The sequence below is a fragment of the Onychomys torridus genome, chromosome 3 (genome assembly GCF_903995425.1).
Source record: "Onychomys torridus chromosome 3, mOncTor1.1, whole genome shotgun sequence".
In the NCBI taxonomy this organism is placed as follows: Eukaryota; Metazoa; Chordata; class Mammalia; order Rodentia; family Cricetidae; genus Onychomys; species Onychomys torridus.
In genome coordinates, this window is record NC_050445.1 from 129,247,159 (window position 1) to 129,269,489 (window position 22,331).

A 22,331-nucleotide genomic window follows, 5' to 3' on the forward strand; every position below is an offset into this window, starting at 1 on the left:
ATACTAGATGTAAAACAAAAATGACTAGACTGCTACTCACAACTCCAGGGAGGCTACATAAAAAACAGGACCCTAAGAAAGACACAGGGATAGCCCAATTACAGAGAAATGGATTTGATCTACATGTACAACCTGGAAGAGAGTGGGAATAATGAAGGGCAAGTTTCAAGGGAATTAGAGCTTAGGGGATCAGGAGATCCCAGCTGGATCAAGAACAGAAAGGGAGAACAAGGAATAACAGACTCTGATAAATGATGACCACATGGGAACAGGAAGAAGCAAAGTGCTAGCAAGGTCCTCAGAAATCCACAATTATACATCCACTGTAGACTACTGGCAATGGTTGAGAGAAAGCCTGATTTGACCTAGTCTGTTGATCAGATGGCCAAATACCCTAACTGTCATGCTGGAACCCTCATCCAGTAACTGAAAGAAGTAGATCTCTGCAATGGCCAGGCCCCAGGTGGAGCTCCAGGACTCCAATTATCAAGGAAGTGGAGGGAGTGTAAGAGTGTGAATGATTGAGACCAAGATTGGAAAAGCACAGGGACAAATAGCCAAATTAATGGAAACACATGAATTATGAGCCAAAGGCTGTGGAGCCACAACTGGATCAGGCCCTCTGGAAAAGTGAGACAATTGAATAACTTGAACTGTTTGGGAGGCACCAAGGCAGTGGGACCCGGACCTATCCTTAGTGCATCAGCTGGCTGTTTGGAACCTTGGGCTTACACAGGGACACTTTGCTCTGCCTGAATGGAAGGGACTGGACCTGCCTGTACTGAATCCAGCAGGTTGAATTGAATCCCCAGGGGAGTCTTGGCCCTGGAGGAAATGGGAATGGAGGGGAGTGGTTGGGGGGGGAGTAGAAGTGGGGACGGGAGGGGGGAGGACAGGGGAACCTTTGCCTTATGTGTAAAAAATAAAACACAAATATAATAAATAAAAAAAGGAGAAAAATAAGTTGGAAAGAAAAATATGATTTTATCCATGCAATGATAAACAAAACAAAACAAAAACATTTATATAATGGATACTAGTCTAATTATATCCTGCAGTCCCCATGGGGAAACACTTTCTCAGCAGCCAATGTGTGTCTCCCAGGTCGGAAGGAGGGTCCCTATAGACTGAGACTTCCTGTGTTACTGAACTGAGCAAATCTTGCAGCTGTCCCTAGGCCTGGCAAACTGGGCTGATTTGCTTGTGTCCAGATCATATCCCACTTAAGTGACAGATTCTTAGCTGGCTCTTCAGTCCCTGTAGGAGTCAGTCACACTCAGGACACAGCATGGCCATGAAGGCTCCTGCACAGATCCTGGCAATTTGGCTATTCTGGCTCTCAGGTAAGTTGCACAGGATAGAAAATTTATTCAGCTCTGAGTAGCCATCACTTCCCTACAAATCAATGAATTCCTAATATAACATTGTTAATTGTGTTATTTGTTTGTTTTTCCATTTTCAGGTGTCAGATGTGACATTCAAGTGACACAGTCTCAAACCTTCCTGTCAGTATCTCTAGGAGACAGAGTTACAATCAATTGCCTGTCAAGTGAGGACATTAGCGATGACCTAAGCTGGTACCAGCAGAAATCAGGACAAGCTCCTACACTTTTGATCTATTATGTAACTAGTTGGAGATCTGGTGACTCATCAAGGTTCAGTGGCCAGCACTCTGGGAAAAGTTTCACTCTAACCATCAGCAGCCTGGAGCCTGAACATGTTGGAACTTATTATTGTTTGCAGCATCACAGAGCTCCTCCCACAGTGATACAAGCCATGACATAAACCACGGAGGGAAGTAGAGGTTGGAGGCTGTGCTGCCCCAGCTGCTGCTCCTTGTTTTATATGTGCTTATATGGCTTGCATGTCAAGAAATAGTTTTGCTTCAAAGTGTCCAGATATCTGCATAGTAATCCTTCTCTCAGTGGTCCTCTGCCAGCACTTAGTGTGCATCCACCATAACAGGGAATAAACTGCCTAACCATGTGATCCTTGGATACATCTGGAAAGTTCAAGGAGACACTGCTGATGCTTCAGGCTTCATGTGGCATATGATAGGAGAGGTTCAGTCCTTGCCTCATATGGTTTCCCACAGGTGCTGATGGATGGGAAAATCCTTTTGTTTGACTTCACATTTCAGCAAGCATCTTTATTGACCAACTCAACAGGAAACCAGAGAAAGTAAAGTCTCACAGACAATACCCTTCCAGCAGTATTCTGAGGTCATTTCCAGAGATGAACAGAACATGAGAGATACAGGGTAATGAATGGAGTAACCCCTTAGTTGTTTTAGCATAGGAGAGCTTGTGGATAGCTGGCGAAAGGTACAGGACTGGGCCTGGGTGGAACATCGTTTCCCTACATTGGGGTTTTATTCTTGGCCTGACTAGGATGAGAGCTCAAAGCCTCTTTTGTGTCATGGAGTTCATTACCTCTACCAGGTGCTTACAGCATCATAATGTTCTGCCTCAGAGAGTGTCCAAATTTACAAATCCATTTAGACTGAAACATTTAAAGTGCTTCTGGTCATGTTTTTGCACGTCTGGAGGGTATATTAACATGCAGTCCCCTTGTGCTCCCTTCTATACATTTGCTCAGAGAATGAACCTCAAAAACATGGATGTTTTTGCTCATTTGTATCATTAAGGATATAAATGTTTGGAAAGTGATTTGTTATTTATTTTTTGTGTCATTAATTTATTAACTATTCCTCATAGGAAGCACCAAAATGTGTCCATTAACAGATTAAAGAAAACTCAGAGGGCAACCAAATTGCATTGTTGCCTCATTAAGGAATGAAAATAGAAACTTCCTCTTTGGTGAAGTCACTTATCAGGCATACCAGGGCAAGGGAAAGGTATAATTCTGTCACCTGTAGCCTATTAATTAGTGGACATCTAACACCTCAAAGACAAGAGAACCCAGCAACCTAGCATCTGAGTATTTGGTTTGTGTGTAAAGGCACTCACAAACAATCAAAGAATTTGGCCACATTTCAGAATACAACTCAACATCCAAAAATATGCAGAGCATTGCTACTTGACAGCAATGATAAAGTGAAAAGAAATAAAAAACAAATAAGCAAACCACAGGATTGAGAAAAAAGGGGTAATGGGAAGAGTAGATGATGGAGGCTTAGCAATATATTTAACCAAAGGAGAAAATGCCTTGTTCCAGCTACATTTCTGCTCATGTGATAAAAAACTGACTGTTCAAAACCATTTTGGAGAAGAAAGAGTTTATTGAGGTTATATATCCACATGGGCTTACAGCTCATCATTGAGAGAGGTTGAGGCAGGAACTCAAGCAGTAAACTGGAAACATTAATTAAAGTAGTTACCACAGAGGAATGCTGCTTAAAGGTTATTCCTTGTGACTTGCTCAATTATCTTTCTTATACATTCCAGGGCCACCTGACCAGAGATGGCACCACTGCCAGTGGACAGGGCCCTCCCACATCAACCCCCAATCATGAAAATGTTTCACAGACTTGCCCATATGTTGTGTTCAATTAAATCTCAATCATTTGATTTTACCAATAAAGACTCAGGAGCCAGATGCTTGGGTAATAACCTGATAGTTACAGAAGCAGAGAAAGCACCCAGCTGCTTTTTCCTCTGTTGTCATCCCATAAAAAAAATCTTTCTTCTGTGCTGGTTCAAAGAAAACTTCTCCAACTGACAGGGTGTCCCTTCTGTCTACTTCCTGTGCATCTTCCCTCCCCCCCCTCCTTGAATATATATAATGATTCCCTCTTACATGCTATGTTTTTTTTTTTAATTCTGTCAACTGGTTGCTTGCTCCTCCTAATTAATTTTATATAATCCTGTTTACAATTTTCAACTGTAAGCTTTTGGACTAAATGTGTGCTAGGGCTGAACCACACCACAAATAGAAGCAGGTTTTTTCCAGTAAATAATGCATTGGAATTCACAGTGTGATCAAATATTCTGCAACATGAATAGGTCAATCTGATGGAATCAAGTCCATTGTCCAGGCTCTTTTCTCCCAGATAAGCCAAGCTTGTGTTAAGTTGATGAATTAACCAGCATATGACTATACCATATAATACATGGATGCAAAATCCTAAAATATAAAGTTAGAAGGAAGACATGTGTAGCTACAGTTTTCCTGTGTCCCAGCCTGCATGCGGTCAGGACAAATCTCTCTCTCCTGACAGTCCCGCAGCTGCTTGGACCCAAGTAAACACACAGGGGCTTATATCATTCATGATTTGTATGGCCATTTGCTCAAGCTTATTACTGACTAGCTCTTACACTTAAATTAACCCATAATTCTTACTTATATTTAGCCACTTGATTTGGTACCTTTTCCCAGTTCTGCCTTCACATCTTGCTTCTCATTAGGGCAGCTGGCAGCATCTCCTGACTCAGACCTCCTGTTCCCAGAATTCTCCTCTCTCTTTGTCCATCCTATACTTCCTGCCTGCCTACTGGCCAACCAGCACTTTATTTTTTAACCAATCAAAGCAACACATTCATAGCATACAGATATCCATAGCTGACATGGGTTATTAACAGATTGGAATGGTCAATACTATTAAAATTATTTACAAATTCACTGTAATTCCTTTCAAAATAATGATACTATTTACAAAACTTTCTAAAACAGCCCCAAATCATACATAATTACAAAACACTTTAAATGTTCAAAGTAATTTTAAGTACAAATAATAAACCAGGAGATCTGATTTACCATACCTGTAAATATACTGCAAAGGTGTAGTAGGTCAGTATTGTACAGACATAAAATAAACACATAGACTAATGGAGTATATTAGACAGGCTAGAAGTATTCTGTCAAATGATTTTTGTTTAAATTAAGACGCTAAGAATTCACTTTTGGAGAATGGACAATCTTTTAAAAATGAAGTAAATTTAAATACTTATTATCTTTTACATTTTGAGCATATGTCTCTCTGTGAGTAGGTACACAGGTGTGAAAGTACCCATAGATGCCAGAAGAGGGCACTGACTCCATTGTAGATGTTGTTACTGGTAGGTGTGAGCCACCAAATGTGGGCTCTGCAAATTAAAAACAGGTATCTTCTGGAAAAGCAACAAGCACTTTTAACCACTGAGCCATCTCTCTAGCTCATATGCATTCACTTAAAATTATATTAACTTATTGTGTGTTTGAAGGGTGCACACATCCCAGCACATATGTGGGTATCAAAGGACTCCTCATTCGAGCTGAGCCAGTTCCCTCTTTTCACTTAGTTACAGGTATCAAACTCAGATCTTCAAGCTTGACAAAAGTGTTCAAGTTACTAGAAATTTATTTTTCAGGGACTGGTGTTATGGACAGATGGCTAATGGGTACCAAGATGGATGCTGTACTTACTGGTTTTGTGTGTCAACTTGAAACATGCTAAAGTCATCAGAGAGAAAGGAGCCTTAGTTGTGGGAATGCCTACCTGAGATCCAGCTATGAAGCATTTTCTCAATTAGTGACCAATGGGAGAAGGCCAAGCCCATAGGGGGTGGTGCCATCTTTGAGTTGGTAGTCCTGAGTTCTAATAGAAAGCAGGATGAGCAAGTCAGGAAAAGCAAGCTAGTAAGCTGCTTCCTTCCATGACCTCTGCATCAACTCCTCCCTCCAGGATCCTGCCCTGTTTGAGTTCATGTCCTGACTTCCTTCAGTGATGAACAACAATGTTAAAGAATAATCCAAATGAAAACCTTTACCCCTATTTTTTTTTTGCACAATAGAAACACTAACTAAAATAGATGACTAGCATAAAATGGGCTGTGAGACTCCACCACTGCTCAACCATGATCTGTCAGTGTGTGAGATGGCAGCTAGGTCCCATGGTTCTTTGGGTTTACATATGTTACTGAGAGAGAAGCCAGAATGAATCAGAATTTGTGTTCTGGTCATAGATCTACCACAGATAGAAGACTATGGTACATGTTAATTCTGGAGCATGCTTTATAACATGTAAATCTCTGTATTTTCTTCTTTTTGAATGAACAACTTTTTAGAATATGACCCAAAGCTTTGAACATAATCAGTAGGAAATAAATAATAAGAGCAAATAATTTCTAAATATTTTCTATGTCTGTATATTAAATAGCATTTTTCTCTTATTATACTTTTAATATCTAGGGTTAATATCATGATAACCCAGATTGTACTCACTCTGCCCTGGAGAAACTGTTTCCATATCTGGGTACCAAGTCAGTCAGGATCTTACACAGATTAATGGAAACACAGTTTAGATTGGTACATGCTGAACCTGGTCCAGTCTCCCCAGCTCTATAGAGATTCCAACCAGTTTCTTGGCATCACAGACCAATTCCATGACAGCAAGTCAATGACCAATTTCATACTGCAAATCAGCTGAGTGAGCTAGAGTTACATGGAAGTTTATAATCAGATGCATACTATGTCTATTTCTACCACTGTGATACAAACTCCAAGAAAAATCTTGCCTTAGAATGCTCAGTTGCCTCATGTGTTTTTAGTTTGGGTAACAGTACAGCCGGATTCCCAAGTATGTGTAGGAGGATCAGACTGAAACATCTAGGGAGTAGATTAAACTTGAGACTGGTAGACAAGCACAGATGTGGCTATTCCCTAGGAACCATCTGCCAATACCTATATCCTTTCATTATGTAAGAAGCAGCAATATGAAGAGGGATCAAGGGCATTAGATCAGCTGAGCATGAAGAGAGAATAGCTGACTTTGTATCTGTTTAAATACTCTCTACCTGGGTAAATACAGTGACAAATATGCACAGTGAGAGTAACTGGGAACCAAGTATTCAAACACTTGAACTTCTGGGGTACCTTGTCATTCAAACCACTGCAGTAACTAAGAACAATCAAAATCACCCTCACTTCTTTGGGGCTCTTCAGTGTATCTCTGATCAATGTCTTGAAAAGAAGTATCCCAATCCTGGCTCAGGGATTTTTATTTGGCAAACTACAGATTCTGGGGTGAGCATAATGCCCAATGTAGGTTAACTCTACTTAAACTCTTTTATATTAGTAAGGACACTTATGAAAATTATCAAATAATAGGTTATTTTATGTCCTTCTTTGTTATTTTGAGACAGGATTTCTCTGTGTAGTTTTGGTGCCCATCCTGGACCTCACTCTGTAAACCAGGCTGGCCCTTGAACTCACAGAGATCCCCCTGGTTCTGCCTCCCAAGTGCTGGGATTAAATAAGTTCACCATAACTGCCCAGCCATTTTATGGGTTTTTCAATAAACTGATTAATGATAAGTTTCCCTTCCTTGACTCCCTCTGTAGCCCCACCCCCGTGCATCTCCACACTTCACACTGCCTGTCTAGTATTTCTCTTCCCCTTTCATGTCACCTGTGCACTCTCTACCCTACTTAGCATCTTCCTTTCCCTTCCCACCACAATGGTTTCTCAGATTCTTCAGTTCTTCAAATATTGTGGCTTTCAGTTCAGTCAGAACATTTATAATAAATTAAACTGGTGCCAGGAGAAACCAGGAAAAGCTCCTAAACTCCTGATCTATTATTCAAATAGCTTGGCAGATGGGATCCCATTGAGGTTCAGTGGCAGTGGGTCTGGAACAGATTATTGCCTCACCATCAGCAGCTTGTATCCTGAAGACAATGCAAGTTATTACTGTCAACAAGGTCATTATACCCTTCGCACAGTGATACAAGTCATAACATAAACTTCCATGGAAGCAGAAGAGGCTGGGCTGCCTCCACTGCTCCTCCTGACTCACTCACTGAAACTGTTTCTGAGATGTCACAGGATGTTTAAAAAATCTCACTGAGTCATCTTTGTATTTTATTTTCCATCCCCTTCATTTCTAGCCATACAGAGTACCAATGCCTTTTCTGCCTTTGCAGAAGACACAGCCATCTCCTTTGAGGATTCTGAGTTGTATCACCATCTGGAACTCACACAGAAGAGTAGAAGCTTCTGTGGACATTCCAACCACACATCATTTAGATTCAAGGAATTTGCTTCTAAGCACCAGCATTTAAATGGCAGGAAAATATTATTGAGAGAAGCTAACAGTAAAAAGCATTCCTGTTTTCCTCACAAAAGCTAGAGCACATGTGTCAGAGAAAGAAGTTACCTAACCATGATTTTCTGTTGTGCCTTAAAATTTCAGCCCTATGTGTTTATACTCTCAACTGTCTGTAGCATTTCACACAGGTTTTTTCTGGTTCCTATGCCCATTCATCTCCTTACAAGTATCAAATAAAATAGAACCACCCTTCTATGACATTCAATCACACTGTGAGAAGTGCAATGTAGATTAGTTGACTTGAAATTATAGAGAGAGTAAAGGGCTGTTTTGAACATGCCTCCAGAAGTGGTATTATTGAAGAATTTATATCACATAGCACAGTTTTAGAAGCAAAACAAAACAACCAGCCCAATAATAGTTATCTCCCTTCAATTCTGTTTTTTTTTTAATTGTGTGTGGGTAAGATCTATTTCCTGTGGTTTAATGATGTCTCAATCATATATGTGTCTATCTGTGCATGTAGAGTACCTACAGACTTAATTACTATGATTTTGAACAAAAGAGAACACATCACAAGACATAATACCACATTTCTGGGCTTCATATTTTCTTAGTTTTTCTGTCTTTTTTTCTACATAATTTCTGGACTGAGTTAATCAACTTTAGAAACTCTGTCAGGAGTATTAGTTTTATTACATTGAGTTTATTTTGAAAATTGGAGATAATATATATTTAAAAGTGGTTCATGGAACTGGAGAGAATGACAATTGGCTAAGAGCACTTGTTGCTCTTGAAGAGGACCTGGGTTTGATTCTCAGCAACCACATGGTGACCCACAGCTATCTTTGACTCCAGTTCCAGGGGATAGAACAAAGTGATGGAGAAGTAGCTGAGAGTCCTATATTCAGGCAGCAAGAAGTGGACTTGAGACACTGGGAGGTATTCTGAGCATAAGAAATCTCAAAGCCTGCCCCCACAATGACACATTTCTTCTAACAAGGCCATATCCATTCCAACATAGCCACACCTCCTGGTAGTGGAATTCCTTTTGGGGGCCATTTTCTTTCAAACCACTACAGAGTCAGAAACATAATTCACACTGAAGACTGGCAGAGTGGAGACTGAGGATGTTTGAGTTTATTACTGCATGTAAACTACACATAATCTATCCACAGTGACACAGACAATAATGAAAATTTTCTCTCTTGTAATCACCCAGATTTCAAATGTGTTTCTTGTCCCAAGAGAAGCACAACACAATGTTTATGTGTATCATAATGTTTTATCTCAGTTTGTTTTATTTTATTTTAACATTAATGAGTTATTTAAAAGGGTTCTTTTTAAGGTTAGAAATTATTATGTTCATTCTGATATATAAACTTTTAACTTTAATGATTATTTTCCCTATGGTTTTATGCTTTACTAATATAATAGAACTGCCACCTATGTTAATTGTACTGGATAGTTTTCATGCTGAAAAATTTCATTTTATTTTATTTTTTTGTTTTGTTGCGGGAGGGGAAAAGGGGGGAGTTCGAGACAGGGTTTCTCTGTGTAGCTTTGCACCTTTCCTGGATCTCACTCAGTAGATCTGGCTGGCCTAGAACTCACAAAGATCCACCTGCCTCTGCCTCCTGAGTACTGAGATTAAAGGCATGCACCACTACCACCCTGCTTTGAAAAACTTTCTTTTGTAAATGTGTTTGGGATGAAGCCTGGATACATTAGGTTGGATGCAGCTACAGGTGGGCAAAATGTGGTAATCTATTTTACTCCTTTTTAAAACAATAATAAATTTTATCATTTATTATTGAACCTCTACCTCAGCCCCTGGCACCCTGGCATCCATATACCCAAATAATCTGAAATGTTCTGGTGAAAGATCTACCTCAACTCCCCTCCCCCATCCCTTTCCCTAAACCAGCCCCCTCAAAGCCCACCAAACAGTGCTCCTCCCTCAGAAATGCTCACAACAACTCCCAGAGGATGTTTAATACATCCCAGAAAACAGACATATGGTTTTGTGTTCTCCTGTCCTAGTCTCTTCTCTGGGGGGCTGGAGAATCACCCAAGGAATGCTTTACCCATTAAACTGGGGCTTTTTCCAATTTGGTCTGATTTTGTTTGGTTTGGATTGCTGCATTGGCAGAGAGGCTTATGGGGGTGCAAAAAAACCTTTCAAACACCCCATGAAATTTTCCCCAAATTTGACACACTAAGACACAAAGAAGAGGGCATCATATGCCCTGGAACTGGAGTTATATATGGTTGCAAGCCACCATGTAGATGCTAGGATATGAACCCATGTCCAGTGAAAGTGTAACACACACACGCACGCACACACACACACACACACACACACACACACACACACACATATATGTATAAAACAGGGTTTCACTGTGTAGCCTTGAATCACTTTGTTGACTAAGCTGCTCTTGAACTCAGAGATCTGCCCATTTCTGCCTCCAGATTCTGGGATTAAAGACATGTGCCACAACACATGGCTCCTTGTTTTATGTTATTAATGTAATTTGAAACATTACGTTTTTGGGAATTTCATACATGATACAATGCATTTTGATGACATTCAGCCCTGCTCTTCTCTATAATTATTATCAGATTCACCCTCACATTCTTCAGACTTCATTTACTCTTTTTAACATTACCCACTGAGTCGACTTTGCCCTGTACATATACACATGGATGAAGGGTTAACCTACCAGGGACCAACCTACAAATGGCCAATCCCTAAAGAAATCTGATTCTTCTCTAAAAGACATCAACTGTACTTAAATAAAAAGACCCAAAGCAAGGCTTAAGAACATAGGAAAGCTAAAATAACATTACATTGTGTTTGATTTAAGGAACTCTAATAATGGCCAGTCTTATAAAGCATGCCAACTGTTCCAGCAGTGGAATGAAAATCATGCTATAACAAAATACTTTCTGAATGGATTGAGGCCAATTCTGTAAGATGAAAACAATACATGACACAATTATTAGGGAAAATAATCTGTAGTTAGAAAAGTCATAGACCCTCTGATAGAAAATGTAAATGAAGCATCTTGGATAAGTAGTGAACAAAGAACATTGCAGTAAGGAAAACTTGCATCTGTAATATGAATCCATTTACAAGATAATATATAAAAGAGGGTGTTATTCTAATTGGTTTGCCACACATCTGACAGAGGGCTGATATCCAGAATATATAAAGAACTCAAGAAATGAGACATCAAAATGCCCAACAGTCCAATTAAGAAATGGGCTATAGAACTAAACAGAGAATTCTCAACAGAGGAAGCTCAAATGGGTGAAAGACATTTAAGGAATTGTTCAACATTCCTAATCATACGGGGAAATGCAAATAAAAATGACTCTGAGATACCACCTTACACCTGTCAGAATGGCTAAGATCAAAAACACAAAATACTGCTTATGCTGGAGAGGATGTGGATCAAGGGGAACTCTCTTCCAATGCTGGTGGGAATGCAAGCTTGTACAGCCACTTTGGAAATCAATATGGCAATTCCTTAGAAAATTGGGAATCCATCTCCCCAAGACCCAGCTGTAGCACTCTTGGGAATGTACCCAAGGAATGCTCAATCATACCAAAAGGGCATTTGATCATCTATGTTCATATCAGCATTGTTTGTAATAGCCAGAACCTGGATAAAACCTAGATGCCCTTCAACTGAAGAATGGATAAAGAAAATATGGAACATATACACAATGGAGTATTACTCAGCAGAGAAAAAACAATGTCATCATGAGGTTTGCAGAAAAATGTATGGATCTAGAAAAAATCATCCTGAGTGAGGTAACCCAGACTCAGAAGGATGAACATGGTATGTACTCAATCATAGTAGGATACTAGATGTAAAACAAAGATGACTAGACTGTTACACAATTCCAGGGAGGCTACCTAGAAAATGGGACCCTAGGAAAGATACAGGGATTGCCCAATGACAGAGAAATGTATGAGATCTACTTGAACAACCTGGATGACAGTGGGATTAATGAAGGGCAAGGTTCCAGGGAAAGAAAGCTTAGGGGAGCAAGAGATCCCAGCTGGATTAAGAACAGAAAGGGAGAACGAGGAAGGAATAACAGACTATGATAAATGATGACCACATGAGAACAGGAATAGGCAGAGTGCTCGAGAGGTCCCCAGAAATCCATAATGATACATCCTCTGTAGACTGCTGGCAATGGTTGAGAGAAAGCCTGATCTGACCTAGTCTGGTGAACAGATGGCCAAACACCCTAATGATCATGCTGGAACTGTCATCCAATAACTGATGCAGAGATCCTCAGCCAGGCCCCAGGTGGAGCTCCAGGTGTCCAATTATCAAGAAAGTTGAGGGACTGTAAGAGTGTGAATTGTTGAGGCCTAGATTGGAAAAGCACAGGAACAAATAGCCAAACAAATGGAAGCACATGGATTATGAACCAAAAGCTGTGGAGCCCCCAGCTGGAGCAGGCCCTCTGGATAAGTGAGACATTTGAATAGGCTGAAATGTTTGGGAGGTACCCAGGCAGTGGGAGCCGGACCTGTTCTTAGTGCAAGAGCTGGCTGTTTGGAACCTTGGGCTTACACAGGGACACTTTGTTCAGCCTGAAAGTAGGGGACTGGACCTGCTTGTACCGAATCCACCAGGTTTAAATGAATCCCCAGGGGAGTCTTGCCTCTGGACAATATGGGAATGGAGGGAAGGGGCTGGGGGGAAAGTTGGGTTGGGGGCAGGAGGGGAGAGGACAGGGGAATCCATGGCTGATATGTAAAATTAAAACACAAATATAATAAACAAAAAAAGGGGAAAAAAGGTATGTAAGTAATAAGAAAAATATTGTAACTTAGTCAAGAACTGAAAAAATAAATGTATATCTTTTTCATACCTTAACCAACAGATACTAATATCTTGAAAGAATATTCTTTACACTCATGTCCACTCTCTCATGAATGATATTTATTTAGAATAAAGAGAAGGAAATTTTATTTATATGTCCATATTCATATATTCATCACTATATGATAGCCTATATAACCTATGTAAACATCAATATAAACATCAGTTATAATCATGCCATCACAAATTGTAGTTAGAGTTTTCCTGCCTGGCCCAGTGAGGACAAATCTCTCTTACCCGCCAGTCCCAGAGTCGCTCAGACCCAACCAAGAAAGGACACAGAAACTTACATTGTTTACGAACTGTATGGCTGTGGCAGGCTTCTTGTTATCTACTTTTTCTATCTTAAATTAACCCATTTCTGCTTATCTATACTTTGCCACATGGCTTGTGGCTTACCAGTCAGTGTCTTTACATGTTGCTTCTCATGGCAGCAGCTGGTGGTGTCTCTCCCGAGCCTTCTACTTCCCAGAATTCTCTTCTCTCTTGTCCCGCCTATACTTCCTTGCCTGGCCACTGGCCAATCAGAACTCTATTTACACAGAGCGATATCCACAGCAACAAATGATGACATTTTCCCTATTTTCCCATAAAAATATTATGAAAATATAGTAATCCACAGAATTTATCTCATATGAAAGTCTAGATATGAAAAAAAAAAACAAATTATTAGTGAAACAAGTTGTTCAGAGTTTATCTGATAAGGACATTGATTAGAATTCATTTGAAAGAACTTTTGGAATTTACAAATATATTTAAGGTCTTCATAATAGCAGTAGAAAAAAACATGCCTGCATTCAGTTCTAGTGTGTGAGGTTTTATTCATTTAATTTGTGTTTGAAATTTCACTGTATAAATTATTGTACATGGTACATAAGAGCCACACATTGTACCTTGAACATAAACCTCCATATTCATCTAGTGCCATTTTTATAAATTTATTTGTGAAAATGCTTTGGACATTTAATTATATTAAAATTGCATATAGTTAAATAGAGTGAAAAACAGTAAGTTCAAGAGTTAAATTATATTGTTTCATATCACCAATTGTTGTAGTGCACTAGGAACTTGATGGGCAATGCTTCTGAGATCTTCCCTCGGCCCTGAGGAGCAAAAGCTGTGTGTTATTCAGTCAATCCCCTAGGGTTTTAGTTGGGCATCCATAGATCAAAGTTTGGTCAGTCTTACACTAGATCAAAGAAGTAGTTTGTTAATTCACATTCACCATCTATTTCAACTAAATATTCAAGGAAAAAGGAAAGCTTCTTAGGAATCAGGAAAATACATAATTAGGAAAATCATTCTTTCAAAAGATTAGGTAATCAAAAATTGTAGCAAACTCCTACATTGCTAGCGTGTGAGGCAGAGGCAAGGAGATCATTCATCTGATGACAGCTCCTGTCTCATTGTCTCAAGAAAAACAAAACAAAACAAACGAATAAAGCACTTGGGATAAGAAATGTCACACATTTGTTTTTTTTTAATACTGTCAATATTTTGAACATTTTATATGAATTCTAAGCTCAAAATGGACCTTGACATTACAGTTTATCATGAAGGGAACTGAGGGCAGGGACTCAAGCAGGTTATGAACCTGGAGGTAGGAACTGCAATAAAAGACATGGAGGAGTGATGCTTACTGAATTACTCCCTATGGTTTGTTCAATCTGATTTTTATATCACTCTGGATCACCTGACAAGGGGCAGCACTGTTGAAAAATGCTGAATGTTTTCACATCCATCATTAATGAAGACAATACCCTACAACTTGTCTAGAGGTCACTTAGATAGAAATATTTTTTCAACTGACATTATTGCTTCCCAGATGTCCCTAGCTTATATCAAATTGACAGAAACAACCAAGACTAGGGCCCTCACCATACCGTAACAGGCTGTCCTGATCTCCTATTTCATTTGTGAGGCATAAAGCACTCCTTTTATTCTTGGGTTCATACAGAACTATTAAATGACTATCTGTGAAAAGAGACTTTTCTTTTTAAAATTATGTGTACTTGTTGGTGACTTTTCTCTGTGTAAGCACACATGTATGCATGTATGTGGTTGCTTACATAGGACAAAAGAGTGTGTAGGGTCCCCTGGATCTAAACTTACAGGAAAAATTAAGCAGCTCATCATGGGTGCTAGTTACTAACCTCACGTCTTCTAGAAGAACACCAAGCACTCTTAATTGATGAATGACCTATCAACCCCTAGATAAATGTTTCTTTTTTTTTTCTTCGAGACAGGATTTCTCTGTGTAGCTTTGTACCTTTCCTAGATCTTGCTCTGTAGACCAGGCTGGCCTTGAACTCAGAAAGATCCACCTGCCTCTGCCTCCCAAGTGCTGGGAGAAATTTTTCTATTCTCAAAATATGGTACTAAAATCGGTTTACTGAGAGAATTGGTTAGATGTCTTAACAAATAAGTTTCTTCCATCAAGGAAAACAATTTGAATTTTCCCTGGACCAACATGGTAGGTAATGACTGACTCCTACAAGTTACTTCTGCCTTCCTGCTGTGGGCTATGGAATGAACATACCTACTCACACACACATTCAAATACATAATAAATAAATAAATGAGAAAATATACTTTTACTGAGGTATAATTGCTGGATGAATAGTTATAGATATTGAATTCATATTAAACAAATGAGTTGAAATTCACCTGCAAAATATTAATTGCCACAAACATCAGGGACCAATCCCCAAATTGCAAGTTTTCTCAAACCCTATTTCCTACTACAATTATTATTTTTATTATGGTTTTTCTTGCCAGGGTTTCTCTGTGTTATAGTCCTGGCTGTCCTACAACAGGCTTGCCTCAAACTCATAGAAATCTGTCTACCTCTGCTTCTGGAGTGTTGGGATTAAAGATGCATGCCACCACCACCCAATAATCTTCATTTTAACATTTTCATGATAAACATTTGCAATATGTCTTCCTAGTTTGTTCATTTAATTTTGAACTCCTACAGAGACAAATTCAATAAATTTTAGTAAAGGCAACTCCTAACTTCTACATTTAACATTCATAAAAATTCATTTCTCTGCAAAATTTATGAAAGTGGAGCAAAAGCACAAATATTCAACTAATAAGAAATTATTGCATACATGTCTTCATTTTTGCTCCTTCTAGTGTTTCTGTAATGCAGCATTTAAGTGTCCAGTGTCATACAGATTGACAGATTTCATCATGTTCTTTTCCTATTAACTACACTTGGTTTTACTGTTGTCATCCCTGACATAGACGATACCTTATACACTGTTTGCAGTCATGAGAAGCCTGCACGACTCCTTCCTCTATCAATACTGTAACACAAACACAGGCCTTTGCATATTGCTCCCTAGGGAGGATCCACCCTTGCTAGTCTGAGATAAAAGCTCGGTTGGCATCCTGTGATGACTGATCAGTCTCCACACACTGCCATCTCAAAATGAAGTGGCCTGCTCAGCTGTTGGTGCTGCTGGTGGTGAGGACAGGGGAAAGTGAGAAGGGAGAATGGGTATGGAGGATGAGCCCTGGGTATCACTGCTTATTCCATGTATTCTGTCCATTTATAAGAAGAGAGATGTGTCTTATCCTCCAGGATGGTGCTTGTGAGGTTTACATCTATTAGAGGTAGGATTCAGATAGGATAGAACTTTATAATGAAGATTTTGGCACAGATAGAAGAAGATAGTATAAATCTTTCATTGAAGCTCCTTAGGGCTCTCAATTCACTTGGTTTGTCTATAAGGGAAATATAGTGTAGGAGGATTTGTTTGTAACAGCAAACATCTCATTTGAAATAAATATCAAAAACGAATACATAAAGATTGTACATTAAGTATGTCCTTAACTTTTTACTTCTCTGTCTTTATTTCAGCTTCCAGAGGTGATGTTGTGATGACTCAAACTCCAACCTCCCTGTCTGTCAGCCTTGGAGATGAAGCCGCCATCTCTTTCAGGTCTCATCAGAGCCTTGTACATAGTAATGGAAACACATATTTACATTGGTGCCTGCAGAATCCAGGCCAGTCTCCACAGCTCCTGGATACACAAGGTTTCCAACAGATTTTCTGGAGTCCCAGACAGGTTCAGTGGCAGTGGGTCAGGCACAGATTTCACACTCAAGATCAACAGAGTGGAGCCTAAGGATTTGGGAGTATATTACTTTATGCAAGAGTCACATCTTCCTCCCACAGTGATTCAGACCCTAACACAAACATCCTTGTTTGGGGAGGCCCAGATGCCAAATATGTTGCTTATCTGTGTGAGAGATAGCTGCTGAGGAACTTGAGATTATTGCTTGCAGCTGAGGGACTCAGAACATGAGCACCTGCCTTGGCTACCCCTTGAGAGTGGCATCTCAGGTTTCTTCAGCTTCATAACAATGGAGTTGCCTCAGGAGAATAGTGAACAACTGCTCTCTCAGCAATGATGAATGATGGGTTAAAGCTGAGTGAAAATCCATTCTGATCCAACAACCCTCGTCTGCCTTCATCTTTCAAAATTATCCTGTAAAACAGACAGGAAACTGAGACATATTCCTTTGTTAAACTGTCTCCTTACTATATAATTACTTCATTTGTCACATTTTATGCTTTTGACTTAGATTTCATTTTATTAATATAAATATTGTGTATTCTACTTTCCTTTGTTTTCACTTTGTGTAAAGTATGTTCATTAATTCCCTATGTTCAGACCATATTACTAATGATGGTTTTCTTTTCTGATGAACAAATAGTTCTTTTTATCTCCATCCAGTTGTTGTTACTGTTTTGACTGTTTTATTCCAAGCATATGCATAGTTAATGATGAGTAGGAAAATATCCATGCTAGAACATTCTGGTTGTTTTGTATATTTTCCTTCTATTGCTCCAATTTTTTTGGTGTTGTATTTTTATGTATTGATAAAATTTTAATTTTTTCATCTGTAGTTGTGTAAATTTGGTAAATTTAGTATAATTCTATTTTCAGGTTAAATTATCTTTCCTTAGTTTCCTGAGAGTGCTTATTTTTCTTTCATTTCAGAAGTTTTCTGTAATTTGTACTTTTTGGTGGACAGGGAATCTTTTGCTATTGTTTCTTGCTAGAACTTTGGCTATAGTACCCAGTTATTTCCCACTTCTTATGTTCTTATTAAGAAATTAGTGTCAGTCTAGTAGGAAGCCCTTCAATGTAACTGAACCCCCCCCCCCGTGTGTGTGTGTGTGTGTGTGTGTGTGTGTGTGTGTGTGTGTGTGTCTTTTTTTCCCTGAAATTTTATCTTTTTTCAGACAGGTGTTTTGCATTGAATTTACCTGAGAGTCTTTGAGCTTCCAGGACCTGGATGTTCAGCTATAACTTCATTAACTATGTCTTCTATATGTTCACCTTTCTCTCCTTTTTCCATAAACCCAACAATATAAGTTTACATTCATTCAATTGTGTCCCATATAACTGCCTATCTTGTTCATTTTTATTTTGTTTTATTTTAGTTTATTATATGATTTGGAAATGTAAAAACATAAATAATTATTTTATATTTCTATTTTTACTTCCAATTATTGTCTTCCATCTAACACTGAAACTCTTATTCTAGCCCACCCCCTTCCTACAGTAATGATTTTTTTCTTTGAGTCAGTGAGTTAATTTTCTTTGCTTGCATGAATTTGAGTTGGTCTTATGTATTAGAACATGGAAGCTTGTTGATACCTAACAGTTATTATGAGCGCAACACTGAAGATAACGGCACAGCCTTTACCAAAAGCCATTAACTGCTAATACCCTGTTAGTGAAGAGTAGGAACTCATCAGGCTCTCCTCCATTCATGATAAAATGTTGATGAATCCAATTTTGTGCAGCGAATCACAGCAATGTCTACAGTGCTCATGTCTAGATTCTACTGTTTCATATAGTTCCTTGCTATCCTTTTGTTTTTACATTCTTCCTACATCCTGTTATAGATGTCCCTTGAGCATGAGGGGTGCTATAGACATCCCATTGATGATAAGTGTGAACACACCATAGTTATTCTTAGTACTTTCAAGGTCTGTGAGTTTCTACAATAAGTACCACCCATTAGATAAAGGAGTTTCACTGCTGAAGGCTGATAACATCAATTATCTACAGGAATAAAAACAATAATTAATAAACAATTTGACACCACGCCTATTCAGAAGAACACCAGTTGTATGTTACCTCATAGTTTCTGTGACATCCCTAGCCATGTACTCTGGAATGGATTTTCAATACCAGACACTAGCTCTCTGCCAGCGAGTGGATCACAAATCTAACAAGAAAGCTCTAGGTTAGCCTTATGATAGTGAAATGTGGACCGTGAGAGATGAGCTTCCATGATCAGCTCAGGGTAATAAAAGGAATGCCTCAGAGGAGTGAGCAATAAGAAAACTTTTTAACTAAGGGTAAATTAAGAATAAGTTTTAATCCTTCTATAACTGATGAAACAAGGAAACACACATGCTTTCTGATGTTAACTTTCTCTTCTACTTCATCTTAGCAATGGTCTCTGACCCTTTCTGTTTCCACACAGCTACATATCTCCACCCTGTTACATATAGCTACTTATCTTTACATACATACATCTTTTCACATGGCTCCTCATATTTATTTTACATACATTTCTCTTCTACATCTCTTTTCTATACAGTTTTATCTCCCTTGCCTCCACACAGTTACTAATCTCCACCCTGTCACAGCTTAACATCTCATTTACATAGCTCTCTCACCTTACAGCATTTTACACAGTTCCTAGGCATAGCTTCTCCATGTAGCAGCAGCTCTTGACACATAGCTTTCTTCTCTCTTTCACACTCAATCACACATACTTCTTCTAGATTATTCAGTCATTTTTATTCACTCACTCTTTCATCCACTCCCTCACAATTCTCTCATACTTCCTCTTCTTCATCTCTTGCCCATTGCACGTGCACGCGCGCGCGCGCGCGCACACACACGCACACACACACACACACACACACACACACTTCACTCACATTCTGCATTTCTCTCCATACTACAGCTGCTGCTCTCTCTCAGCCAACCTCTGGACAATTATAAATTACATATTAAGCCCCTACCCATTCTCAAAACACAAGATAAGTCACATAGTTTCTCTTAGGTTAGTAATGTCACAATGACCCATGCACGTATCTCAAGTTAGTGAGGGATCCCAAATAATAAGTAAACAGTTGTCTGAACCTTGATCCTGTAGCCTTAACTGTGGCTGGGACTAAAAGCAAAAAGTCAGTTACTGAGAAAGTTATGTCTAAAGTTTCTTCAAGCTTTGACCTTGAGCAAGTAAAACACCACCTGGAAAAATGACCTCATGTATTTGTCTCTAGGGGCAACCAGCCTGCTTTGAATCTGCTCTGAAGTCTAAAGGTAGCTGTCTGTGTAAAAGGCTGTCTTTGTGACTTAGAATCCCATGTCAATCTGAGTAATGTAAAATATTCCAGTATTGTTTCTATACATTAAAATTATATAGCTTGAACAGAAATCATAACCTGATCATCCACAACTATAAGTATGCCCAAAAATGTAAAACACACTATCCCACAGCTGTTCTTATTAGGGAGACATAGCAGTGGCACCTGAGAAAGTTACAGACAGAAGACAACCAGTTTCCACAGCCAGTGACCCCATAGCTTTGCCTTGTGGCGCTCCCCATCAGGAAGTTATATGTCTGGTAGGTTGATTGTCAAACATTAGTTTTCACCTGCTGTATACTCCCATGGCCCTCGACAATAGGGATCATTGCAGCAGTGACCATCCTACCAAGTTGATGGACATTGCTGAGGGTTATAAAGTCCACAGCTAAGCAAGAATTTTGATAACATTTTTCTACATCAGGGTTTTGCAGAGCAAAACCTTCCAGAACTGAGAAAGCTAACCAGCCAGGAGGAGACCTTCAGCTGAATTCTAGCACCATTTCTCTACGTTCTGTAACCAAAATGTATAGTGTCTTTATTAATAGTATTTGTGTTCTAGTTTTGGTGGGCAAGCAAGAAAACTGACATTAGCCCATATTGTTTTGTGGTCTGGGGCTTCTCTCACGATGAGGGTTCCTATACATGACACTATGATCATTGTTTTATCACCTGTGGTTTCTAGAGGAGCATTACCCCCATGAAGTGTGCTTCATTGATCATTGATCCTCTTTTTATTATAGAGTAAAAAAAAAACAGTGTGTTTCCATGGGATTTTTTTTTCAAACACTCTTTGGGTTACTCAACATCTTCTCCTTTCCCCTATTCCTTGCCCTATTCCCACTTAAACTTCTTGGGCCCTAGAATTCTTACTGTCAACTTTCACATCACACACATTCTACTATTTTCACCCATCTTGTTCTCTTCTCAATTATTCTCTGATCAGACCTCTCTAATTCCAACCTTACATACTCCAGATTAATCATTCAAATATGACAGTTCAAAGTTAGAATTCACTTATGAGAATAAACATGTTATATCATAATAAGTAGATGTTCATGGTTGCCCTTTTTTGGGTGGGAGTCACTGAGTCAGAGTTACTGAGAACTTATTTTTAAGTAACTGGAGTCAGAAACAGATGGCTAATGGGTGCCGAGATGGATTCTGTTCTGGTTGGTTTTGTGTGTCAACTTGACACAAGCTATAGTCATCAGAAAGAAAGGAGTCTTAAGTTGAGGAAATGCCTACATGAGATCCAGCTATAAGGCATTTTTTCAATTATTGACCAGTAGGAGTGTGACTAGGGTGAGTTGTGCCATCCTTGGGATGGTGGTCCTGGGTTCTATAAGAAATCAAGTTAAAGAAGCTGGGAAAAGCAAGGCAATAAGCAGCTTCTTTCCATGACCTCTTCATCAACTCCTGCCTTGTTTGAGTTTCTGTCCTGGTTTCCTATGGAGATGACCAACAATGTTGAAGTATAAGCCAAGAAAACCCTTTACTCCCTAAATTTGCCTTTTGGTCATTTTTTTTTCAACAGTAGAAACCCTAGCTAATACAGATGCCTAGCATAAAATGGGCTCGTAGACTCTAACACTGCTTATCCATGATCTGTCAGTGTGTGAGATGGCAGCTAATGGTTCAGTATGTTTCTGTGGGTTTAGATATGTGACTGCAAGAGGTGCCAGAATGAACAAGAATTTGTGTTCTGGTAATAGATCTGCTATGAATTGAAGATTATGGTTAAGATTAATTCTGGAGCATGCGTTATAATTTTTAAATCTCTGTATTTTTTCTTTTTTTTAATGAAATACTTTTTAGAATGTGAACCAAAGCTGTGAACATGATTAATAGGAAATAAATAATAAGAGGAAATATTTTAGATATTTTGCTATGTCTGCAAATTAAATAACATTCTTTATTTTTATACTTTTAGTATCCAGTGGGTAATATCATGATAACCCAGACTGTGCTCACTCTTGCCAGTTGTCCCTGAAGAAGCTGTTTCCATATCTGCAGATC

General features: G+C 39.0%; 1 pseudogene; it reads left to right on the forward strand.

Moving 5' to 3' along the window:
* The first annotated feature begins 1,288 nt into the window (after positions 1 to 1,288).
* The window catches only part of LOC118580193, a 29,342-nt pseudogene continuing 8,299 nt past the window's right edge, over positions 1,289 to 22,331 (forward strand).